A 7,830-nucleotide genomic window follows, 5' to 3' on the forward strand; every position below is an offset into this window, starting at 1 on the left:
TAAACTCCATAAGTGTGTACGGATCATGCCGGCGCCTTCCCGCGATCCTCGCTAGTACCTGAAACACATTACACAACAACTGTAAGCATAAATGCTTAGTGAGTTCCCCAAAATACCACATACCACACATACGCCTTTCCAGGCCATAACTCTGTAGGATCTTCCGATCCATGTGTCTCAGGGACTTCCGTCCCAAATCCCGGTAGACCTTCCGGTCCTACCCGTATCGATCTTCCGGTCCGTAACCTCTTGACCTTCCGGTCCATATCATCTTGACCTTCCGGTCCATACCATACATAACATACATAGCACATACATATCACATAACCGCATATAGCATATACATCTCATAGCATACAAGACCTTCCGGTCACACATAAGTACCCTTCCAGGTACAGTATAGTGAGAAGACTCACCTCGGGTAACTCGGTAATCTCGAACTCGGTAAAATCTGCTCTAGCCTCCGCCTAATCACATGGAATAAGCACTCTAATCAATACAACTCTCAAGGCTAGACTGTTCCCTCTCTTAGCACTCTCAGAAGGGTAAAAGACCATTTTACCCCTCTCACGGCTCAAAGACCCAAACGTTGACCAAACCCTAAAAGTCAACAAAAGTCAACTCTCCGGGTTACGCTGCGCGTAACGAACCTGTACGCTGGGCGTACCTGGCGACCTCACAGAAACGGGGTGTGCGACCCCTTACGCCGCGCGTACTGGGATTACGCCCCGCGTAACTCCCAGTTTCAGACTCTAAGCTCTTGAGGTCTTAAACAGTTAAGTCCCACGTCCAACTTCTAGATCTGACCATTTCTAAACCTCTTAATCCATAAAGTTGGTGACTTTAAGCCTGAGCATGGCTATACAAGTCACTAACACCCATAACATTCCATTTCCCAACTCTAGAAAGCTCATAATTCAAGCATGACCTCATAACAACGACCAAGATGGAATTTTTATGGATCTATAACACAAATATCACTGAAATGGGACAGATCTAGGTCCATGGAGTACGTTACACTCATAAAGTCTCCACCTTTGGGACTTTTAACCCTAGAAATGGTCCATGCAACATTAAACCAAATAAAGAGGAAAGTTTTGAACTTTATACCTCTAGATGAAGCTTCTTTCTCTGAAGATCTCAGATCCAAACTTGCACTTCAAGCCCTAGCCTTCACAAGCTCTTCTCCTTCTTCTTCACTAACACACCAAGACACTTTTAGCTCCAAAATACACACACTCAAGCTAAGGACGATGGAAGGCTCTCTCTTAGGGTTTCACTCTCTGATATGGAGGCTGAGAAATGAGCCTTAGCATCATCTAAATAGTGCATAAGCCAAACATTTAGGGTTTGCATCTGGACCCGTTACGCCCAGCGTAACCCTGGGTACGCCCAGCGTACCCAGGCGAGTCCGCGTCCAAATTAAGCGCATGAGTACGCGCAGCGTACTCCCCAGTACGCCCAGCGTACTCATTTGCTACAAGAACTCTCTCAAGGGACCAATCTTGACAACTTGACAAAATGGAAGGGTTAAATAGATTTACCTGAATTTCGGGATGTTACAATTCTCCCCCACTAGAACCAGACATCGCCCTCGAAGTCTCATGCCGAAAACAACTTCGGATGCTGCTCCCGCATCTCTGACTCCGTCTCCCAAGTCAGCTCGGACCCCCTCCGATGTTGCCACTGGACCTAAACCAGAGGCACCTCCTTGTTCCTCAGAACCTTGATCTTCCGATCCCGGACCGCGATTGGTCTCTCAGCATAATTCAGGCTCGCATTCACCTTAATATCCTCCAGCGGTACCACCGCCGACTCGTTGGCTATACACTTCCTCTACTGAGACGCGTGGAAGGTATCATGAATCTGACTCAACTCCGTAGGTAGCTGCAACTGATATGCTACCTTGCCCACCCTCGCGGTCACCCTGAACGGACTGATGTACCGGGGCCCCAGCTTGGCCCTCTTCCTAAATCGGATCACTCCTTTCCAAGGGGACACTTTCAGGAGTACGAAGTCCCCCACCTGGAACTCCAGCTCGGATCGTCGCCGATCCGCATAACTCTTCTGACGACTCTGAGCCGTCAGTAACCTCTGTCTAACCTGCTGTATCTGCTCTGTCGTCTGCAACACTATCTCAGTGCTACCCATCACATGTTGTCCTTGATGGGTTTTAGGTACAACAAATAAACTAGAAAACAATTCCTAAGTTCACATGCAACCTACTTTGGATCTATGTTTTAACTATTGAACATACAACTTTGAATTGCAAAACAAGAACCCTAGAGGAGAGAGGCTATTATCGAAAATAGTAAACTAGGGTTTAGGGTTTACATACCTTTCAATTGTTATAGCAAACAATTGATATTCCCTTGATCTTGATCTTGATCTTCTTGGAAGCTTTAGCACCACAAGTGTAATGCCTCTAATGGAGTCACACCCAAACTAGCAAGAAGGAAAGTAGAAGAGAGAGAGAGGAGAGGGAGTATGCAAAATCTCGGCCTTAGGGTTTCTTCAAAAGAAAGAGTCACCAAAAACATGAACCAGGAGGCTCCTTATATAGCTGAGGGATCTAGGGTTTAAGGGAAACCCTAGTTATCCTTTGCTTAGGGCCTAAGCAAACCCAAGGGCCTTATCCAAGCCCCTATGGACGAAATTATTAGGGTTTCCCCTAAAGATTTCGTCCACCCTCTTCCAAGGGGTTTCTAGAGCCTTCCACTCAACTATTAGATAATTGCAAACTAGTCCCTGCACCTTATAATTAATTCTTTTAACCCCAAAATCAATTCTGATTAATTTCTGGCTAACAATTAATTAAACATAATGATTTCTAATTAATATATTAATCCATTAACGTATTAATAAATCATTTATATATATATTAATTTATTAATCTTATAAATTAATATCTCTCCTTTCATAATTTCCTTGTCCAGTTGCTAGGTTGAGGGCAACCCAAAAGGACTGTGCTGCTATCAATTCAAGTACATACCAATTATAGTTATGGGCTTAGACACCTAATCCAACAGTCTCCCACTTGGATAAGTCTGTAACTATAATTGCTAGTATGCCTTCTAAATTTGACCAGCAAATTGTAGCTTCCAAAAAGCTGCTGCCGAACTCTGACCCAGTCAGTTACGTGTCCTAAGATAAGTGATCATATAACCCTTCGTTCTGCTTGATATCCCCAGACAAAAGACATGGAATGTAATCAATCTGTTTGTCCAGAATCTATGTTTCCCGATTCCTGATTTGTGATGATGTAGGACTTCTAATCGAACACATCAATTTAGTCCTGGCTGGGCCCAGCACATAAGTCAACACCAAATCATCGAGGGGCCCACAGATATCGCTTTTCCTGTTAGGGCAAAAGGAACGAATAAACGTTGACTCATATGCTTGTATCTTTTACTCATCAAATTATGCATGACAATACGTTTTATAACACCAAGTTACTGATGCGTTTTCGTATCACCAATGCACAACCGACTTGTAAATTACAACTCATATATCTTCGTTTCAAGATTATAAGATATTATCGTCTCAGTATTACTTGTGATGAATTCCATGAAGTAATACTCTGAGCGAGGGTTTATCCAATACTCAAATCTCAATTTCTGAGTACTCATGAACATTGCAGCAATTCTATTGCCATGTCTATCCTTAGACAATCTGCAATCCAATTCATGACAGTCTTAATTCACTACTTACTTCCAAGAGTACGAGCGACTGTGGAGTTTGAATAATCTCATTATTCAGGAAGTAAAACATGCAAAAATGAAACACAATAATAAACAATCGACAAAAGGTAGTAGCCAAACTTATAAATAATACTTTATTATTTAATCACCAAAAGTCAATTACATTTACTTTGTTACAAGTTTCAAAAACTAATCTAACTACTAAAACTAATATCATCTTTCAGTCCTATGCTCCGAGCATGCTGAATATGCTTAGCCCTACTCAGACCCTTTGTGAGAGGATCTGCTGGATTATCTTCAGATGACACCCTCTTTACTATAAGATGGCCTTCTTCTACTCTATGTCTGATGAAATGGTACTTTCTGTCGATATGTCTGGTCTTACCATGATCTCTTGGTTCCTTTGTCAAGGCAACCGCTCCTTCATTATCGCAGAACAGTTCCATAGGCTCCTGGATGGTTGGAACAACTCCGAGATCCCCGATGAAGTTCCTCAACCAAGCTGCTTCTTTCGACGCTTCACTTGCTGCTATGTACTCTGATTCACAAGTAGAATCAGCCACCGTATTTTGCTTGGAACTCTTCCAAGTAACTGCTCCTCCATTCAGTAAAAACACCCAGCCCGACTGAGAACGGAAGTTATCTCTATCCGTCTGAAAGCTGGCATCACTGTAACCATCTACTCTCAAAGTATCACTGCCACCAAGCACAAGAACCCAGTCCTTTGTCCTTCGCAAATACTTGAGTATATTCTTAACTGCTATCCAATGAGCTCTACCTGGGTTTCCCTGATAGCGACTGACCATGCTCAAAGCAAATGCCACATCAGGGCGAGTACATGTCATAGCGTACATGATCGATCCGACAGCGGAAGCATAAGGTACACGACTCATGTCATCTATTTCAACATCTGTACTCGGGCATTGAGTCTTACTCAATTTGGTATTGCTCTGGATAGGTAGCTCTCCCTTCTTGGAATTTTCCATACTAAACCTCTTTAGTACCTTATCCAAGTATGTGCTCTGACTAAGTCCAATTAGTCTCTTCTTTCTATCTCTCAATATTCTAATCCCAAGAATATAGGCAGCTTCTCCAAGGTCTTTCATTGCAAAACACTTTCCAAGCCAAGACTTAACCTCTTTCAAGGTTGGAACGTCGTTACCAATGAGTAATATGTCATCGACATATAACACCAGAAAAGTTACTATACTCCCACTAGCCTTGATATACACACAAAACTCATCTTCACTTCTAGAGAAACCAAACTCTTTGACTTTCTCATGGAAGCAAAGATTCCAACTGCGAGATGCTTGTTTCAATCCATAAATGGATTTCTCAAGCTTGCACACTCTATTGGGAAACTTTGCATCAACAAAACCCTCTGGCTGACTCATGTAAACATCTTCAGCCAACTTCCCATTAAGGAAAGCAGTTTTGACATCCATCTGCCAGATTTCATAATCATGAAAGGCAGCTATGGCGAGCAATATCCTAATAGATTTAATCTTAGCCACTGGCGAAAAAGTCTCATCATAGTCAACCCCTGGGGTTTGAGTAAAACCTTTTGCAACCAGTCGAGCCTTGAATGTATGCACATTCCCATCCATGTCTGTCTTCTTCTTGAAGATCCATTTGCACCCAACTGTCTTGTGACCTGGTGCACTATCAACCAAATTCCAAACTTGGTTGTCATACATGGACTTAATCTCGCTGTCCATTGCCTCTTTCCACTTGGAAGCCTCTGGGCCTGCCATTGCTTCCTTATAAGTGACTGGTTCATCTAAGTTTACCAGTGTTCTGTCACTTATGAATGTGTCACCATCTGAAGTAATATGAAAACCATACAACTCAGGTGGCACACTCACCCTAGTGGATCTTCTAAGAGGTAATGAGTTATCAATTGGTTCAACAGGAACTGTTTCCTCTGGTTGAGTGCTAGTGTCATCTAAGGTTCCTTCATTGGCTGACTCTTGAATTTCTTCAAGGTCAATAGTGCTCCCACTGTCCTCTTTGAATATGAGCTCTCTTTCAAGAAAGACTCCTCTTCATGCTACAAAGACCACGTTCTCACTAGGCCTGTAGAACAAATATCCAAAAGACTGCTTTGGGTAACCAATGAAAACACATTTCTCACTTCTAGCTGCTAGCTTGTCGTGAGTCTCTCGTCTTACGAAAGCTTCACAACCCCAGACTTTAATATGTGCTAACGAGGGAACTTTCCCTGTCCACATTTCGTGAGGTGTTTTGGCAACCTTCTTTGTAGGGACAAGATTGAGGATGTGGGCGGCTGTCTCTAAGGCATACCCCCAGAAGTGAATAGGAAGCGAAGCCCGACTCATCATAGAACGAACCATGTCTAACAAGGTTCGATTGCGCCTCTCAGCTACACCATTTAACTGTGGTGTCCTAGGAGGAGTCAATTGTGAGACTATCCCACATTCTTTCAGATAGTCGTTAAAATCGATACTAAGATACTCCCCGCCTCTATCGGATCTAAGTATCTTTATCTTTCTGCCCAATTGATTTTCGACTTCATGCTTAAACTCTTTGAACTTTTCAAAAGTTTCTGACTTATGCTTGATCAAGTAGATATATCCATATCTGCTATAATCGTCAGTGAAAGTCACATAGAATCGATTAGCATCTCTTGTAGTTGATCTGAAGGGCCCACACACATCCGTGTGTATGAGATCCAACAGACCTTCACCTCTTTCACAAGACCCTGTGAATGGTGATTTTGTCATCTTTCCCAAAAGACAAGATTCACACATATCATCTGACTTTAGGTCAAATGATTCCAACACTCCATCATTTTGGAGTTGGGCTATGCGTTTCTTGTTAATGTGTCCAAGACGACAATGCCACAAGCATGCCTTGTCTACACTATTAGACAAGTCAATATTAAGTACACTATTTCCTAGGCTATCAACACAAGTCACTGTTTCATACACACCATTACAAGGCAAAGCTTCAAACATAAAAACACCATTCTTATAAACAGAAATTGAACCATTCAAATCATTAAAAGAATATGTAAAACCTTGTCTGAACAATGCATGAAATGAAATAATGTTTCTCGTCATCTCAGACGAATAGCAACAATTTATTAAATCTAATCTAACATCATTACTAAGCAGAAGCTGATAAACTCCGATCTTGGTTACTGGTGAAGACTTTCTGTTTCCCATGATCAGGTTTATCCTTCCTCGCTCTATCTCCTCACTTTCCTTTAGACCCTGCAAATCAGAACAGATATGAAAACCACATCCTGTATCAAGGACCCATGAACGAGAAGATAATGAGTTATTAGCAGAAATAGTGTAAATACCTGCCGAAGATGGCTTCACTTTGCCATCCTTGATATCTTGCAGATATTGTGGGCAAGATCTCTTCCAATGCCCCTTTTGGTTGCAGTAAAAGCAAACTGCCTCTTTTGGATCAGAAACATGGGGAGTGGAACCATTGGGCTTAGCCTTTGGGCCATTACTAGATGACCCAGCTTGAGCCTTGCTCTTCCAGTTTTGCTTGGGAGGACCTTTCCTCTTTTTCCCCTTTCCCTGTCCAATAGCCAAAACAGGGGCACTAGCAGGTGTGGAGGGTATACTTTTACCTTTCATCCCTGCCTCAGCTGTCTGCAACAAGTTATGCAATTGGGCCAAGGTCTGCTCAGTATTGTTCAAATGGTAAGTTAGAATAAACTGACCATAACATTCAGGAAGTGAGTTCAAGACCATGTCAATGGCCAATTCCTCATCAGAGTGAATATTAAGCTTGACCAAACGCTCTATGTAGCGTTGCATTCTTTGCACATGTGACACAACTGACTCCCCATCTTTCATCTTGCAAGCCATGAGTGACTTGACTACTTCGAACTTTTCTTGACGAGCTCGCTTATGGTACTTTTCCATAAGGTCCTTGTTCATCTCGAAAGGCCAGTAGTCCTCATAGTACCTCTGCAGTTCTGGGGACATAGTTGCCACCATGATGCATGCCACTTTGGTAGCATCATCGTAATGTTTCTTGTAGGCAGCAAGATCTTCAGGAGTAGCTTCATTCTCATCAAGCTCTTTGAGCTCCTTTTCAAGAACATATTCTTTGTTCTCGAAACGAAGAGCCATCTTGATGTTGC

Source organism: Lactuca virosa, chromosome 4 (genome assembly GCF_052849685.1).
Source record: "Lactuca virosa cultivar CGN04683 chromosome 4, Lactuca_virosa_CGN04683_v6, whole genome shotgun sequence".
NCBI lineage: Eukaryota > Viridiplantae > Streptophyta > Magnoliopsida > Asterales > Asteraceae > Lactuca > Lactuca virosa.